Source organism: Symphalangus syndactylus, chromosome 4 (assembly GCF_028878055.3).
Source record: "Symphalangus syndactylus isolate Jambi chromosome 4, NHGRI_mSymSyn1-v2.1_pri, whole genome shotgun sequence".
In the NCBI taxonomy this organism is placed as follows: domain Eukaryota; kingdom Metazoa; phylum Chordata; class Mammalia; order Primates; family Hylobatidae; genus Symphalangus; species Symphalangus syndactylus.
The window spans coordinates 158,971,807-158,990,560 of NC_072426.2; the positions used below are offsets into that span (position 1 = coordinate 158,971,807).

At 40.2% G+C, this 18,754-nt stretch overlaps 1 protein-coding gene across 15 annotated transcripts in view; it reads right to left on the reverse strand.

The window, feature by feature from the left end:
* The window catches only part of SORBS2 (sorbin and SH3 domain containing 2), a 231,545-nt gene extending 213,389 nt beyond the window's left edge, over positions 1-18,156 (reverse strand). For 5 of the 15 annotated variants that reach the window (XM_063638476.1, XM_063638475.1, XM_063638474.1 and 2 more), the window contains exon 1: positions 17,455-18,152. The gene's annotated coding sequence lies outside the window, so the exon portion shown is untranslated. Of the gene's footprint in view, positions 1-17,454 lie in introns of all 15 variants that reach the window. The other 10 variants (XM_063638472.1, XM_063638471.1, XM_055276620.2 and 7 more) reach the window with 5 other exon arrangements.
* Positions 18,157-18,754: the final 598 nt, after the last annotated feature.

Below are 18,754 nucleotides of genomic sequence, written 5' to 3' on the forward strand. Positions count from 1 at the left end.
CACTTGTTATACTTTCTTTTTTAAAAGAAAAAAAAAAATGCTGTTATTTACTGACTTTTAAAACTAAGTGTGATCAAACATTGGCGACATAAAATTGTTTCTTAAGTATAACAAATGGCACTTCAAATTATTTTGTGGATTTTAAAAATAACCAGGTAAAGAAATGACATTAGGCTGGGGAGAGAGGGCAGCAGAAAGAGAGTGGAGAGAGGGAGGAAGAGGAGGAGGAAATCCAGGCAGTGGGTGGGGCACAGCCGCACTGATGAGTGTGTGAGCCATGGGTGCTTGGTGCTATTCAGGGAGGCAGGTCCTATGTTCACAAATAATGTACTACAGGGAAAGTTTGAAAGTGATCATTAAATTTACATTTTTAAGAAAGGGGAGTTGCGGGCCGGGCGCGGTGGCTCACACTTGTAATCCCAGCACTTTGGTAGGCCGAGGCGGGCGGATCACGAGGTCAGGAGATCGAGACCACGGTGAAACCCCGTCTCTACTAAAAAAACATACAAAAAATTAGCTGGGCATGGTGGCGGGCGCCTGTAGTCCCAGCTACTCAGAGAGGCTGAGGCAGGGGAATGGCGTGAACCCGGGAGGCGGAGCTTGCAGTGAGCCGAGATCGCGCCACTGCACTCCAGCCTGGGTGACCGAGCGAGACTCCATCTCAAAAAAAAAAGAAAAAAAAAAAAAAAGAAAGGGGAGTTGCAGTCACAGCCACAAATATAAAAATCTAAATAAGGTGTCTTCAAGCATTGTCCTGGGACGAGAACTGCAGATACATGGCCCAGCCTCAACTCTCTAGATATCCTGCTGATCTCAGGGAATTCAGATGGTTTTTCCTGGGTCCAGTTCTCCCTCCCCCACCCCTCTGAGGAAGCCCAGTCTAAAGCATCCGTGTAGGATGCTTTCACCATGACAAGGTGTGGAGAAAGAGGAGTTTCTATAAGTAGAATGATAACGAGGAGCTGCCAGATTTCTAGCAGGCTGGGGACTCGGTGGGCCCCCTTGACATGATGCTTCTGGGCATGACTGAGGTCCTGGGTGTGTGACTGAGGGTCAGGGCAATGGCGTCTGGGCATGATTGAGGTCCTGCCTATGTGAGGAATGTGGGAAGGATTCTTTGGGTGACTGGTGCACCCAGAGCTCCGGCCTGGGGAGAAGCTGCTTTCACCTCCAGCCAGGAAGAGTGGCTCCCAGCAGCAATACCCCACAGTAGCTCAAAGTCATTAATCATCTCACTAAGTAAACTGTGTTTGATTCACAGTAGGCAAGAGTGTTCACAGATGATGCCTAAAAACACAAGTGGTGTGTACAGGCTGGCTTCATGAGCTTGCAAACTGAGCATGTGCACCTGACCCTGTGCTTAGAACGGCCAGGTGTTCTGTTTGATACCCTGCTGTCATCATCTATAACTTATTCATCATAATTCTGGAATTGCCTTTTCATCTTGCGCTGGGCCCTGCAAATTTATATAGCAGATTCTGGTTGTGTAAATTTCAACAGAGATAAACAAAGTTTCCAAAATTTCTGAGACCCCAATCTCACATCCTACACCCTCAAAAATAGAAGAAAGAGGTAGGGGCAGCCTCGGCAATTCCTTCCTCTCTCCTGCCACTGGGACAAGCTCACCTCCGCTGCACCCTCCCTGCATCAGCTCTCTTTGATCTGTACCTTCAGAGAAGGTTTTTATCCTAGCCACTCTCCAGCAGACACCTCCTGCCCAGCCTCTCTCTGAAGGTCTACATGGCAGCCACAGGCCACATGTGGCTCCTGGGCACTTGCCTTGCTTGCATTGAGATGTGTTATCCTGCAAAATACACACTAGATATGAAAAAAAGAATGTCAAGTAAGTCATTACTATTTTTTATACATGTTGAAATCATAATATTTTGGCTGTACTAGGTTAAAAACGTTATAAAAGTTGGTGTCATCTGTTTCTTTTTACTTTTTAAAATGTGGCTGATAGAACATTAAAAATTACATATATGGCTTCTCTTTGCTGCTCAATGTATTTCTATTGGTCTAGACTTTTTTTTTGAAACCACATATCCACCTAAGTACTCTACCTGCATCTCCGTCTCAGAAAGTATCAAACCAATTTCACTATCTTCTTCCCCCAAAACACTTTTTCCATATCTTGTTTTCCCAAGACAGAAACCTGGTGATCAAACCATAGCCTGCTTCTACTCCCAGACGCCAACTGAGAACTGTTGGTCTGTCTCCATAATCTCTCCACGCCAGCACTTTTCCCCCAGCCCTACTGTCCTGTCCTGGCTGAGCCATTCGTCTTTTCTTCCTGGATTACTGTACTGACCTCCTACGGGAAATTCCTTTTTTTTTTTTTTTTTTTTTTAATTTTCTTGTAGAGACGGGATCTTACTGTGTTGCCCAGGGTGGTCTCAAACTCCTGGGCTCAAGTAATCCTCCTGCCTCTGCCTCTGAAAGTGTTGGGATTAACAGGCATGAGCCACCCCACCTGGCCTTACGTGAAATTCTTGAATTCATTCCCACCCTACCTCAGTGGTACTCTCACAATAGAGTAACTGTCTTATAAAGGAAATCCTATTTTATCTTCCTGCTTGAAATGTCTCGCAGTTGCCCGGCCATCTGGCTCTGGACTGCTCGCCCGATTTGACTCACTATCTCTCCACATCGGGCATCCTGCATTCCAGCCATACCAATGGTTCCCAGGGCCCTGCAAATTTATATAGAATCCCTCGCTCCATGCCTGGGCGCTGTGGCCACGCTGTTCCCTGGTCACGGTGGAGCTGGGCATGCCTGGGCGCTGTGGCCACGCTGTTCCCTGGTCACGGTGGGGCTGGGCATGCCTCCAGGGCTCAGAATCCATCGCTCCATGCCTGGGTGCTGTGGCCACGCTGTTATTCCCTGGTCACGGTGGGGCTGGGCATGCCAGGTGCTGTGGCCACGCTGTTCCCTGGTCACGGTGGGGCTGGGCATGCCGGGTGCTGTGGCCACGCTGTTCCCTGGTCACGGTGGGGCTGGGCAGCCTCCAGGGCTCAGAATCCATTGCTCCATGCCCGGGTGCTGTGGCCACACTATTATTCCCTGCTCACGGTGGGGCTGGGCAGCTTCCAGGGCGAACGTGGACATATTCTTAGGCCCCACCTCATGCACTTCTTCAGAGAAACCTCAGAGGCTCCTTCACAAGCCACGGGTACCCCCAGATTTCCCTCACTCTGTGCATCCCATGCACCTCTAGCCACGCAGCACCACACTCAAGTAGAATTGCCTATGTTGAAGACTGTTTGGCAATCACTGTTCTAGCTGCGTTCCAGACACTTAGAAGAGCGACTGACACAGAGCAGGGCTTGACTGATTACATCCCTCGCTCATTTCTCCGGGCCCCATCACCTTAGTTCATGCCCAAGTTTTCCTCTTGTCTAATTCATTGACACTATCATTTCGTAATCTTTTCTTATGCTCTTCATTTAATTTGATACTGTTACCAGTTATATATTTTTCACCCACAAATATGATCATTACTTTTCCTCTGTAAAGTAGCTCCAATGGTTCTCTCTCTTTCACTCTTTTTTTTTTCCCTAAAGAATTAACCCAGACTACTTAACATGATGATGATCCTGATGCTGATGACAAAAATAGGCATGGGTGACCATTCATTCTGCCTCTGATGTGCCAGGCGCTGCACCGGTCATTTTGCAGTAATCTCATTTAATCCTAATGATAATACTCAGATGTAAGCACTATTATCTCTTCCCCCTAAGTAGGGAAATAGGGGTCTGGAAAAGCCCAGGAGCCTGTTCCCCAAGACCAAGTTAGCAATACAGAGCTGGGAATGAATTCCAACTTTATGTGACTGCAAAGCTCTCCTATGCCCCCCAGACCACCCCATGCCCAGTTCTCCCTACTGTTCCTACATTCCAGACACACCATCCAGCCTGCAATGTGCTTTCACGCCATGTTCACCTGCAGACAATGCTTTCTCCATCTGAAGCCCCTGCCTTCACCGTGCACACACTGAAGTTGCCTAGGAGGGTCAGTCATGTCCTACTCTGTGCCTTCCTTCGGCCTCGGCACTTGTGATGCTGCGGGATTATCAGTTTCCCCTCCCTCATCCCAAAGACTGAACAGTCACCAAGGGTAGCAAGTCGACTAGTCACCACTGAACATACGCAGCCTGGAGAATCAGAGGTGCACAGTGTGTGCCTTTGACATGAACTCATGCATACACCAAGAATGACAGTAACGCCTGCTCACATTTGTTTAGCATCTCCCACACGCCAGACCTCACCCTACACAATTAGAATACATAATCCATTCAATCCTCCCACCACTCTTTGGGATAATGTATCATCTTAATCCTTATTTATTTTTTCCAGAATAAACTTGCAATTCTAACAACTTCAACAGAAAATAAATAACTTTTGCTCAATATCAAACTCTATAAAATCACTAAAATTGGCCCAATATCCTGGTTTTTTTTAACTTGCATTATTTCTTCCCGATAATGACATTTAGGCCAGTCAAATCCTGTATTACTTTTTTAAACAAAGAAAAAGAGATTATGAGTTGCTTTTAAAATTCATGTGTGACAAGCAGAAAAAAACTTGTGGAGGCAGTTTCTACATTTAACCTAAGTGTACTTAGCAACCACACTTAATAGCTTTTTAAAAAGCCTCGTTTTTAAAAAATGTGGATCTTTCTTTGCAGAGTGACTTAAAAGACATCATCATAGTCTTATTAATTAAACATGTTCTTAACAGAAAAAAGACTCTCGAAAGCTAGTATATACGCTTAATTAAGCTGTATGCAACCATCAGTCCGTATCTTGAATTAGGCTCCATGTGAGGCCCTGATTTGCCCTACTTCTTTCTGATACCCAGAACAGCACGGCCCACTGCCTACCAGTGTTTCCAGCAAAGATAGAAAGTTCTACATGTCTAAACGTTTTCGCCCTGATATCAAAAACAAAGCAAAACACGTCTTCTCCATTCCCATTTTGGTTGACAGCATCACCATCTACCCACTGGCCTCATCCACCCAGAAGCCTGTCTTTTTTTTTTTTTTTGAACTTGAAATACTCATGTGCTTTATTTGTATAAATTTCCATTATTCCCTCACTGCTCCAAAAATAGAGAAGAAAGTAACATAAATGTACTGACATCAGTTTGAGATCTAGAACACGTTACCTTCCCGAAGTATCCATCTTGGAAATAGGGAAGGAGACTTAGCTTCATAAAAGCACATGAATGAAAGCTCAGAGGAAATACTCTAAATCTAGTTTTCTGAAATTGGTAAGCAGAAGCTCTGGAGTCAGTTACAGGTTGTGAGCCTTCCACCAAGAAGAGCCACCTAACATACCAAAAAAAAAAAAGCATGAGATTCACTTAAAGTTTGACAAATTGAGCAACTCCTTTCCATTGTCTGCATTTTAGAGAACCTACTGATGCTGTTTTAACAGCTACAGTCAGAGAACGGTGAGACGCCCAGTGACATTGGCTATAGTGGTAGCAAACCGCGTAGTGGGAAGTTTTCTAACAAATATTATGTAAAAGGAGAAGCCTGAGTCTTTTAACACCACAGATCAAACACTGCAAATGGTAGGATGAGCATTAGAGTCCCGCTGAGGTAGCTGAGACTTACACTTCACACAAACTGTAGTGGTACCTAGATCTCCCTGAAGAGTGGCAGAAGCAGCCGCCCGTCCCTTCAACTACACACGTGCATGGCTTCTCACGACTCCAGAGTTTACTTAGAGACGAATAACTACAGCACAGGAATTTGGAAGAGAGTCTTTCTATAAACTCCCAGGAACGGCCAACACCAGTAGAGGCTGATGTCTGTGAGACCTTCTTTACGTCAGATGCAGTGCTCTCATCAACATACGACGCACGTGCCTTTAATGCCTGGGAGTATGGCGACATTCATTTAGATGAGGGAACTGTGGCATAGGGGGTTTCGTACCTTGGCTCACTTCTCCGCAATCAGGTTTCTAAACCAGAACTCCCACCCGACAATGTGTGAGTCCAAAGTCCGTGCTTCTAAGTGCAGTGGCTCACGTCTATAATCCCAGCACTTTGGGAGGCTGAAGCGAACAGATCACTTAAGGCCAGGAGTTTGAGACCAGCCTGGCCAACACGGTGAAACCCGTCTCTACCAAAAGTACAACAATTAGCTGAGTATGGTGGTGCACACCTGTAATCCTAGCTGCTCTGGAGGCTGAGGCAGGAGAATTGCTTGAACCTGGGGAGGCGGAGGTTGCAGTGAACCAAAATCGCACCAGTTCACTTCAGCCTGGACGACAGAGTAAGACTCCATCTCAAAAAACAAAAAATACAAAAAGTCCATGCTTCTAACCACTAGCAATCATCCTATAACATATTCCCCTCAATGAAAGACTGAATCCAAGAAATCTCACCTACGTCAGACTTTCTAAGTCATAGAGATTTATAGTAATAATTTTAAATACATCTTTGACTTTCAGACCCAGCATATAAAGGAGGAGAGTGTGAGTCAGTGCCGTTCCTGGGCGTCCGCTGGGAACTTCCCTGACCATCCTTCTGGCCCTCAGGAGTGGAGCTCACTTGCTCAATTCATGTCCTCGGTCCCTGGGCCTATCTCTTTGCTGCCCTCCCTGGGATCTTGCTCCTGGGGTAGCCCTGCTTCCCTTGCAGCTTTCTTCACTGCTGCTGGTGCCTTCCCCAGGGCTCTGCATGGGCTTAGCTCTTTCTTCATTTCTCTCCCTCTCTTCTCTTTTCTTCCTGCTCTCTTAGCTGGGCCCCCTCCATCCTTTCATTTCCTAGCTGTACCTGTTGCTTCCGTACCCTTAAGAACATACTCCATTTTCTCCCTAGATGTATTGAGGTATAATTGACAAAGCTGCAGACATTTAAGGTGAACCACGGGCTGCTTTGATACATGTATGTACTGTGAAGTGATCACCACAATCAAGTTAGTGATCACTTCGTATCGTTATCTTTTTTGTGGATGGTGAGAACATTAGGATCTACTCCCCGAGCGAGCTGCAACTGTGCAATATGGTTTTATTCATCACAGTCACCGTGCTGCATGAGATCCTCAGAACTTATTTGTCCTATAACTGAAAGTCAGTGCCCTTTGACCTTATTTTCCTCCCCCCACCAATTCCTGGCAACCACCATTCATTTGACTGTTTCTATGAGTTCAACATTTAGACTCCACATATAAGTGAGATTATACAGTGTTTGTCTTTCTCTGACTTGTTTTGCTTAGCATAATGTCCTCATACATGTCGTTGCAAATGGCAGGATTTTCTTCTTTTGTAGGGCTGAATAATATCCCATTGTTTGTATATACACCACATTTTCTTTATCCACTCACCCATGGACAGGTCCTTAGGTTGTTTCCATATTTATTCATTTCCTTGGTATGTATACCCAGAAGTGGGGTTGCTAGATCATATGGCAGTGCTAGTTGTAATTTTTTGAGGAAACTCTGCACAATTTTTTAATTTTTTGAGGAAACTCTGCACAATGTTTTCTAATGTCTGTACCAATTTACATTCCCATCAACAGCTTACCAGGGTTCCCTTTTCTCCACATCCCCAGCACTCGTTATCTTTTGACTTTTGGTGATCGCCATCCTAACAGGTGTGAGGTGGTGTCTCATTGTGGTTTTGACTTGCGTTTCCATGATGATTAGTGAGGTTGAGCACCTTTTCATACGCCTGTTTACCATTTGTATGTCTTCTCTGGAAAACTATTCTGGCCTTTTGCCCATTTTTTAACTGAATTATCTCTCTCTCTCTCTCTCTCTGTGTGTGTGTGTGTGCGTGTGTGTGTGTGATGCTCTTGAATTTTAAACACAGTTCTTAATCTTTCCATGTGCTTTAATCTCAGCACTTTAGCAACTGTCAAGAACAAAGTTCTTTTCAAAAAGTTCATCCCAAAGTTGGCCACTGACTCATAACAGGCAAAACCCAATGAGCACTTCCCTGAGCCTGTTTCTTCTTTACTCCTGTGAAACAGTGATGATAGTGCACACCTCCCAGGGTTGTTGAGCCAGACTCAACAATTTACATGAAAGCACTGAGGGGGTGCCAAATAAATGTGAGTTGTATGAAACAATTCTTGATGCTACAAAGCTTGCTTTTCCAAACTATTGTCAAAATCCCACCTTGTTCGAGCCCCAATTACAATACCACTTTCTCTAATTCATCTTTCCTGATCCTCTAAGAAACTTCCCTTCTCTGAGCAATTTATTACCATCTTCTGGAACTCCATCGTTTGAGATGATCAAAGAGTTTCTTTATTGTATAAGTTACTTCTGCACATGCCTTTTGAAGGAATAAATAAACGTTTTGTTTATATCTCCCTTATAGCACTCCATCACCTTCTATCCTAAATTATAGTAAGTAGCGTTCCTATCTTCCTGCACTAAACTGTAAGCTCTTTCAGTGGCTTCCTGGCTTATTTTCTCATCTTTTCCTCCGGTCCTTGATGGATGTGTCATAAATGAATAAGTAAATGATATGAAAATGCAAGTATCACTTTTTAATATACAGTTACAACTTCGACATCCACAGTTGGGTCTGGCCACTCGTTAAGTTGTACCCAGAACTTAGGGCTTTCTCATTCTCTACTTTCCCTATCAAGGCCCTCTTTTCAATACCAAACAAATTAGAACACTATCAGCTAACTTACCTTAACATACTAACAAATGGGACAACAGTCTTCGAGGTCTGGAAGAGGAGAGCAGAGAACTCGTCATTGCCTGCTCAAGCCCATCTACCAGGAAGGGAAACTCCAGATACTGTGGGCCACTTGGCAGTTAGGAACTCATGGTACTGATCTCTACGTTGAGCAGATATAGTTTGGTGATAGTCTTAAAAATCATTTGTCACCTGTCATGACACTTGCCAGATGAAATTCTGATTTCCCAAGAGAATGCACCGACAAATTAATAATCTGACCTTTAAAGGGGTGATATTTCTCCTTGTCAGTCAACAAGGGGCCATTCCGTTTTGTTGACCAAAGAAAATACCCTTTCACTCTCTGAGGGGTTAGCTAGAGTGCATGCAGATTTATCCAATGCTTTGCTTTTGGTTGGAAATAGAAACATTTGAATTTCAAAGCAACACTTTTCCTAATTCCTACTGAACTCAAAAGCTCTAGTGGTTGAGTGATCCCACTGGTAACAAATACTTAGAGGGCCAGAGTCCTTCTGGGTCCTATCCCATCCTCCTGTTCTCTCCTACTCTCAGGCCTTTTCTGCACCATGCAGCAAATCCAGCACCCATTCTCACAGGCTGGGCTAAAGGCAGGATGCAATACCAAGACTGAGGAGGCTGGCAATGAGGCAATTCATAAATGGAACATTCCCCAGGAAACATAATTTTATGATCATAATCTTTTTGTTCTTGACAGTTGCAAAATTAAATGCCAGAGCCAAAAAAAGTGAGGCACAGTTTTAAGGGTATGTTTTCCTAATTCGATCTTCAAAGGAAGCACCAGCTTAGGGTTCAAAATCATTATGATGTAATATTATGCCACATAATAATACATAGATCCAGTCATTTTACCAGATAACTGTCAATATAAAGCACTGACAGAACATTTGGGACTTCAGGTCAACAGGAAGGTGGTTTTTCAAACTAAACTATATTATTTATGGCTTTGATTGTCATTTGCTTTTATAAGATGAGGGTGACGGTAATTCTGCTCTTCTGCCAATACATCTAAAAATTAATTTAAAATGTAGTCAAAATCCTTGGCACACTTTAGAAGGAAGATTTTTTTTAATTAAAAAAGCCATATTAATCATTATATAAATGAGTTATATTAGTCCTGTAAAATTAAATCTATGGTGGAAAGGAAGGCAGTGAGTGATATAAGCAGATTTCAGAACACATATCATATAAAAAGTTATGTTTCTAAATAAAGTGAGTGTGAAAGAATTCAGGATATATTATCAGTCATCTGAGTTATTGCCCTAAGAAAGCCCTTTTCCCAAAACAGATATGGTTTCTCTGACAAAGAAGATAAGTATGCCTTCTCATATTTTTATTATTTGCTTAACTGTCAGACATAACTCATATGTAGTTAAGTTGTTCAAAAGGTTAAATTCCGAGGAAAAAGTCTACGAGTGGTTTAAATGAGCCAAATCATTTTTGGTTGCGTCATGATTTCCTCTGTTGAAAAAGTCTCGACGACTTAAAAAAGGTTGCTTTGATATTTAGCTTAGTGTTTTACCCAAAAAGCACACTAACCAAAAACAAACAAACAAAAAACCCATTATAAAACAAACATTTAAAGATATGTAGAGCAGATCAGTTTTCTCATGATGAAGGTCACATGGAACCACACACAGGTTACCTTGCTTTCCACCAGGTGCCTTTCCACGGGTGTAAATTTATTTGTTACAATAACCTACTTGGCCTAGTTATTCACCCATCCTTCGTTCACTCTTGGTAGTGGACATGGCAAGATGGTGGGTAAAAACACATAACCCAGACTGCTCTCTCATGCAGGTCACTTTCACGTGGAAAGACTGGACACGTCAAAAAACTTCATTAACATGATATAAAAATAATACACTATGTAAAGTGGTATAGGAGCATCTAAGACAAAGGGATTAAATGTGATGTTTGTTAAATCCCTCTTTGGGAAATAATTTAAGATTGCAGAAAATGTTTCTGAGAAATTCCACTGTAAATGTCCTTAAAAGTGCCTACTTTTTAGTATTTGGTATTATACTCATAGATTTTGTGATTTTCCAGATTTTTCATTAAAAGTTAATATGCATGAAACTCTTGAGATAGTAGCTAGTACAGAGTAAAATCTATATAAATTAATATTATTATCAATATCTTTTGGAGTGGACAAACTGAACATTTTATGAGTAATCTTTTGCATAGTTGACGGAATACTAGTTAATAGGTTTGTATTGTTTTCTTGAGTTAAATCAGAAGCAGATCCTTTGATTGACTATATAAGGTCTTGCAGCTTCTATGGTTTTTTTTTTTTTAACTTGAGAAGATCTTCCCAGACTGATAACTCTTTCTATCTTGAACTCTCTGTTCAACTATATTCTAAAGCCTTAAAATAAAGATCTTCAATTTTATAACTCTGGATTTAAGCTTTTCTTTCTTATTCTTTTTTATTTTAAAAAAGAAAATTTTAACCCTTTAGGTTGATTATATTTCTTGATGAATGTGGCTGTACCGAGAGGCTTTAAAAAAAGTTGACATTAGAAATCAGTTTTTCTTATCTTCTGAATTATTCACTATATGATGTGTTGCATTTGAGCTTTATCTATGCTTCTGGTAATATTTCTGTCTTATATAATTGTTATAGTATAATGCTTCTCACCAGGAAGACTATATCTATATATATATTTTTAATAATAGCCTTTTTAAATTTTCATGTGTTTTTTCTTCTCCTTTGTTTTATGATTTTTAAAAAATCAGAAAAATGTCTGAATTGTCACTTTATCTCTAGATTCAAAGAGCACTTTCTAATCATGTGTTAGCATTAGCACAACACCGGGGAAGATCTGATTGCTGTAAGCCATTCATTCATTCAGCAAATACTGACTGGATATGCAGTATGTTGACCTGTTTGCTGAGGGCCTGTCTGCTCCGGCTGCCATTCTAAAGCGAGTCAAGTTTTCCCTGTAACTTTTGCTCTGCAGAAGTAACCTGTGCCTTTTTCCATTCTCTTGCCAGTCACCACTCTCCTGGCCTCCCTTTGCGTAAACTGGTTTAAGCCTGGTGCTCTGGGTACATCAAACAACACCGGTCTATTCACGCTGTAGCAGAGCAACCAAGTAGTTATACAGCTTTCATCTTAACTACTAGTAATACTATGCTATACAAATTTTGAAACCTAGATTTTAAGATACTGAGCAAACTAAAATACATAGTAATTACTATAGTGCAAGAATACATCTGACAGGTTAAATGTATGTGTTTTGGAAAGCGCTCAAACCCTTCACCAGATGACACAGTTAGCACAAGAACAGCTGAGGTTATTGTTATCTAATCTCCTTTCCCTTGTTAACTTGAGCACAGAGAACTGAAATAATTAGGTGTGAAGGCATCTTGATAATCTACCAAAAAGGCTCATTTTTAAGCAGCCAAGTGTTGCTTTCTTAAACTTTTGTTGTTCAGTAGCATAAAGTGTAGGCAACCTGTATGAAGTATAAAGATGTGGTATTAAAAAGACCCAACGAGGGAGAAGTCGCTGATTCCTCTCAATAGGTGGAAGAGGATTCTCCATGCAGCCGAAGGCTTAATGAAGCACATTTCCACCAGCCAGGCTGCTGCCTTTGTGGTGTCACCTCTTCAGAGGACTCAGTGCCTCTGAGAAGCTGGCTGTCCTCAGCAAGAAGTAAGTATAGGGACTTCTGTTTAGAGGAGACTAGAACGAACATTTATACTAATAAATTTTCTCCAACATAGCCAAAATCTCATTTGAATATGTTTTTCTTTCTGTGCACTTAAAACACTTGCCATCCTTCTTGGCATCCCATGCTTGTACTCTTAGAGAATCTTCACGAGTGGCACAGCTCTTGGCTAGAAGCCTATTTTTGCTATAGTTCATTGGACTCCTTGCGGCTGATCCTTGCAGCTATATTAGTCTCTGAGGGATGCTGAATTGAATAGAACGTCAGAAGATTTGGAGCCTGACGGGTTTATGTTGCCCCTGTCCTCAAATTCAACTATCCCAGAAAAAAATGTACTAGGAGAAGGAACTGAAAAGAATTCTTTCTAATAATAGATTGGATGAACTCTCCCCTTCAAAGCAGAGGATACAATTCATTATAAGATTTGTAATTTACTTTAACCACTGGGAAAACATCTCAGAGGGAAGAGAGAAAAACTGAATTTCTGATTAAATTTAAAAAATCAAAAATTTAATGAGCAGGCAATGGTATAAATGAACAGAAAAAAAAAACAAAATATCACTGAAACTTCCAAATAATGTTCTTCATTAAAAATAAATTTCCCTAAATTATAATATGAATATATAAAGAGAAATTAGAAAATATAATGAGAACATTACCAGGGCTTTTTGTTTTCTTTCTTTCTTTTTTATTGTGTTTTTGTTTTTTTGAGGTGGGAAAATTTTCTTTGAAAGTAAGACCCTTGATTGGATTCAGGAAAGTGAAAGCTTTCTGAATTTTTGCTCAAATAATGCTTCTCTAAGGTACAGAATTTAATGCTGAATTTATGTATACCTCACCTGTATAGGGAAGAGGAAACCACTGCTTTTTTTGGCCAAAATTCCTACTTGGTAAACTAGCATATTTCAGTTTTGAAGACCAAGGTGTAGTAAAGTGTGGTCGAGATCCATATGGATCTGTCATGCTGCAAAACACCAAAATAAAAACCCGTCTTTGCTGGTTCCCTGTCATTTACTCAGCAAATATCCTCTTAATTGAACTTAAGCTGAAATATGAGTTCTTATTTGCCAATATTCAGAACTCAACAGTTACAGAAGTGTCTCCTTTTAACTGCATGCTCATCTTGAGTTTTTCAGAAATAATACAGAAAAGCATATTTTGAAAACATGTTTATCTGTATTTTTCCACGTGACAGTGGCAGTTTAGGATTTAACAGGCATATCCATAATGAAATTGTTAGTTTGAGGAACTTTCAGAAAATTATCTAATGCAATCCTCTATCACAACTCTTCTTTATAAAATACAAGTGTAACTCATTTCATTACGCTATCAATGTAGTTAGACATAACTGAGACCTTTAAAAATATTATAAATGGCTTAAAATAGAAAATGTTAGAAACAGTACAGGCATATTACAGAATCATGGTTTCTGAAATCTAATTACTATGTGCAATTTAAAATAATTAAACATGATTAGTCTTTAAGATGAATAGAACCAATTCCAACTTTAGCTATTATTTAATTATAGCATGCTGTACATTAAAATCAGCTGGAAGATAGCCAAAATAAAGCTTTAAAGGACAGCATGATAATTAAGAATTGCTATTTATCTTACTTTTATTAGAAAACTCAATGCTGGAATGAATGCAATAATGTCAAGAAATATGAATTTAAATAATTTCCTAAATATTTCACTTTTTAATTCCAAATATCAGGATATTTTAAACTTCCTCATCAATTCTACTTTATATACAAAAATTCATACAGTATTAATTAGAACTTTTGCTTTCAACACAGATATCTTAAAGACAAGGAATTATGTATTTATAACTTCTTAATAAAACTATGGGTACATTCTTATTTTTGATTGGGGCAGTTTTTTCATAAAAAGTCTACTGAAATCAGGCTTATTTAAAAAAATAGTAATAATGTTATCTAATATAGAACAGAGGGTAGGAAGTCTCTGTAAACAAACCTATATCTCTATCAAGAGTGATACTAAGAGAATATTCTCTTCCTTACCCAGGTACTCAAGTTGTAGGGTAACATAACTAGTGTAACATAACTAGTGATTTCCAGTCACCTTTTAGGTTTATTTAGGAACATTAAAAGAAATACTGCTATTGTAGACTTCATTTCAATTATTTAATCTCTTTCTAGTTCATGACCTTTACTTTCTCCTGGTTTCAGCATGAAAAACAACTTCGTAAGTGTCTTACATTATAATTGGCTGCTAATCATCATCAACTCAACATTAGTTTTAAATACTCTGATTCCATAACAAATTTGTAATAGGGATATTTTCTATACATTTTATAATAGCTATGGATAGAAAAATCCTATTATCTATATACTAAAACATTCAAGTTGTTTTGTTTAAAACATACATTGTAAAATTTTCCCTCAGGAAATTTGGATCTATTATAGGAACCAAATTTATTATAGGATAAGCTACAACTGCAGCTTTTCTGAAATTGGGATCCTGAAGCCATATTTTCAAATCAGAAAAATGAAAGCCTTGTTGTTTTTCAAATGTTTTAAGTTTCTTTGATAAAAGGCAGTATTAGCACTTCTATTTCTAGGTCAAGTCTATATTTACAGTAACTAATAGGAAAATATTGAAGTCTGAGGTTACCAGTACAATGTCTGAATGCCAAATTCTGGACACTGGACAAAGTACTTTCGAATCAGAGGCCAGCAAAGCTCTGGAAGGCTGTGAACAGAGACAAATGCAATATGGTGCAGTAGACAGAAAGTCAGAAGTAAGATTCAGATGTAGCCAAACGGGGTGGGGGACAGTTTGGGGGGATGTCTGAGCTGGACTTGAAGGACGTATGAAAGCAGCTGTTCTTGCAGGGAAGATTGAAAGGAAATGACTCTTCAGGGGGCATTGCATTTGCAAAAAAAAAAAAAAAAGTCTGATATAGTGTGTTTTGGAAATTCCAAAATATTTGATATTGCCGGCAGAAGAGTTGGAAAGTGGCAGAAAATAAGGGTCTAAAAATAGCCATAAGCGAAGGTGCAAAGTCTTGAAAGGTAGAGATTATGTCTCTGAACCTGGTTCTCAAAATTGTTGAATTATTAACTATGGAGATGCGCCGTACAGAATTGAACTTAAAATGCTCATCTTTTTATAGCATGTCATCTTAAAAGGTTACTAAAATAGGAAAGAAATCGCACAGGTATAAAGTGTGTGCCATTCTTCCCGTGGGCTAAGGGTCTTGTCTCACCTGGTGCCACCATCAAGGCAACAGGCACAGCAGTCAGGTGTGCCCTGGATATTTCTACACCTCATTCTTCTAAAAGTTCCCCTAAGAAAAATTAATAGGAAATCAGGTGCTTGCTGCAGGTCTTTGCACCGTGTCAATTCTAAGAAATCCTTTGGCAGTGTAAAGCTTTGAAAGAAATTAAATTGGAGATTTTCTCTACCTTTCATTCAGCTCATATAGAATCCCTTACTTAGCTGATATTTTTACTCACAGAACTGGACTCAGAACTAAGTCTGTTCATTTAGTTTTCCTTTGAATGTTAAGCATAATGAAGTACAAGGCCGTCACCTCACCATTTTATCCCCTATGACCCACATAGGCATACTCTTATCATCAAACATTTGAACGTGGTTCGCTCCACTGAGATTCTTGGTCTGTATCTTTATATTTTGACTATTTTGACATTTAGAACAAAAGTTTTGAAAACTTCTCCTACTGCTTTAGTATTCTCTTACCTTAGGGCTTATTAACATTGCTACATCTGTGAAACAGGTGGTTCATGCTCGTATCTATCAGTGAAAATTATACTTAAAATTCTGAAGAGACTCTTATGTCATCCAGATTTTGGAGGAAAAAGGTAGCAAATAAACATATACTTCTTAGAAGTAGATCTCAGTTACTACTTATTTTAAATTTCATGGTAGATTCCATCTTTTGTAGATAGGGGTTTTATTCAAAGTTTCTGACCAAACATTTTTATTAAATATTTTCAATAGTATTATGAGTGATCTGACATTTTTGGTTAAAAAACAACAAAAGAACTGACTTGGGTAAAGCTGAAATGTTGCTGAAACAGAATCTAATCCTTACTCAGTCATTTCCTTACCAGGGATTGTGATTTGACTGACCAGTTTCAATCCACAGTAACAGCTTTGTTCCTAAGAGACTATAAATCAAGGAAATACTCACTACCAGGCAGTTCCTCCTGCAATTTAGGGTCTGTGCTGTTATTATGAAGCAACTGACAGCAAACATTTGCTGCAAGTATGAGCGCAGATTTGTATGAGGTGTGCGGTGTTTTTGGTTTCACTCTCTATCTCTGAAACCTATCTGCTTGGGAGAAAAATTGTGCAAGAAAAGAAGTTTTACTGCCACATACCTCAGCTGTCCTAGAACTCAATGCAGAGGCTTCACTTCCTTTCTTTCCTTGGATTCTGAGCCGGGGGAGCACAATGGGGGTCTTGTGCTCTGGGCCAGCAAGGCATGCAGATACTCGGAAAGGAGGTGTGAACGGCTTCCAATACCTACGCTGTTTGCTTATAACTACCCCAACTAAATCAAACAGGACACCAAGACACTCAGTCCAGGGTAAGCAAGTACAAAATCCACTGGCTATTATGACCCACATAGAGAACAGAATTCTTTAATTTAAGTGTGTACATAGGTGTGTTAAGAGTTAAATAAATCATTTACGAGGCTTAAAAAGAAATGCCTCACAATTATGTGCCACTTCTTTTTCATGTAGTTCTCTGAATACAAGTCAAAGTGCAGGTCACAAAAGAATCCATTGTTCACAAGCGAGAAATGTTGGCTGTGAAGACGGTTCCGAACAAGCCATCGTAGTCTGCTCAAACAGCAAATACTGGTTTTAAACCCCAAAGCATATCGGTCATGTTTTTTATCTTCCAATTGCTAGAACCAAAATTCACTGAAACAACTCTATGTCCCTGATACTATTTTCTAGAAACGTGTGTGTGTGTGTGCGTATGTGTCTGTGTATGTTTGTTTGGTAAATCCAAATCACACAATCGATGTAAATCTTGCAGGCTAAGTTTTGCCCCAGTTATTTTTATGCTGTGCTTTCACAAAGGTCAAAAAAGCTTACCTCTGTCAGTGTAGTGGGACGCTCAGGAAGCCCCTTCTCCGCCTCGGCCTCAGCGTGCAGACATATGCCCTGGGAGCCCACAATCTGTTAACAGGAAGCAGGTAAACCCGAGAGCGTCCGCCTGCGTTCCAGTCCAGTGCCCGTCCCAGCACACACCTGCTTTTTCAGACCTGCCGCTCATATGCCACAGCCACGCACAGGAGCAGCATTAGCAGAGGGCAACACCCTCCGTTTGGATCCCTCGTTTTCGGGGTAAGCAGCTAGGGAGCTGCTGAGATAATATTGCAGGGAAAGCTTGCCTTCCCAAGACAAAAACCTTTGCTGCTGCCTGATAGCAGATATGCAGCATTATCACTCTGCATTCCACATTCTCCAATCAGCTAATTGGAACAGCAGTCAACAGCCTGTCCGAAAGGCAGCCTGCAGGCCTGCTTGGCTGTGATCATTGTATACTAACATGCCCATCGCTTCTCTCTTCCCTGAAGAGATGTATAAAAGAGGCTTCTTCCAGGGCGAAGCTCAGCAGAATATGCCACACTGTTTTCCATAAGTAAAATGGCTGGTCCTCTCAGCTCTGCTGCAGACAGCTCATTGGGTTCCACTGGCTTTTCGTAGCCATAGCAACAACCAACAGACAGACTTAGCAAGCATGGCTGATCATGTGCAGCACACCCACACAGCTTGTTAATTTCTTTCCATCAAACTCATCATTTTTTTGAGGAGGGTAGCTTCTGTTATCTTTCTACACATTTCACCGATCGTGCAAGTGCTCCGATTTTTCCGCTCTCCTGAAGAACTCTTTTTTATATGAGCCAAGGCTACGTATGAAATCGAGGAAGTGAAGCCCTATTAGTGGCTATCCAGGTTAATAACATGCAAATCACTTAAGAGACCCTAACTGGAAGCATTGTCAAAACAAGCCCCACCTTCCAGTCACAGAATGGGTGCAGAGAGCTGCAAACCGGAGAGTTACACTTTTTGTTTATAATGATAATCTTAGAGCCACTTAATTGAACAAAACCCTGTGAATTACTATATAGGGTCAGAATAATAACTAAATCAGGTAGACTATTTTAATAAGATCTTTAAATATCCATTTACTTATGGCTCAACTTATCTGATTACTTTAAGATGCTTTTTATGCAATTTAAAATAGAATTTTTAAAAAATCCTATTGCTTCTACTGTAGAAAATGATTCTTTAACTCAATCTTATTTGTAAATTAAAAATTCTTTTTAAAAAATCCGAACCTAATTAAAAATTCTTTGACTTTAAACATTACCTTCAAGGCAAGAAGTTT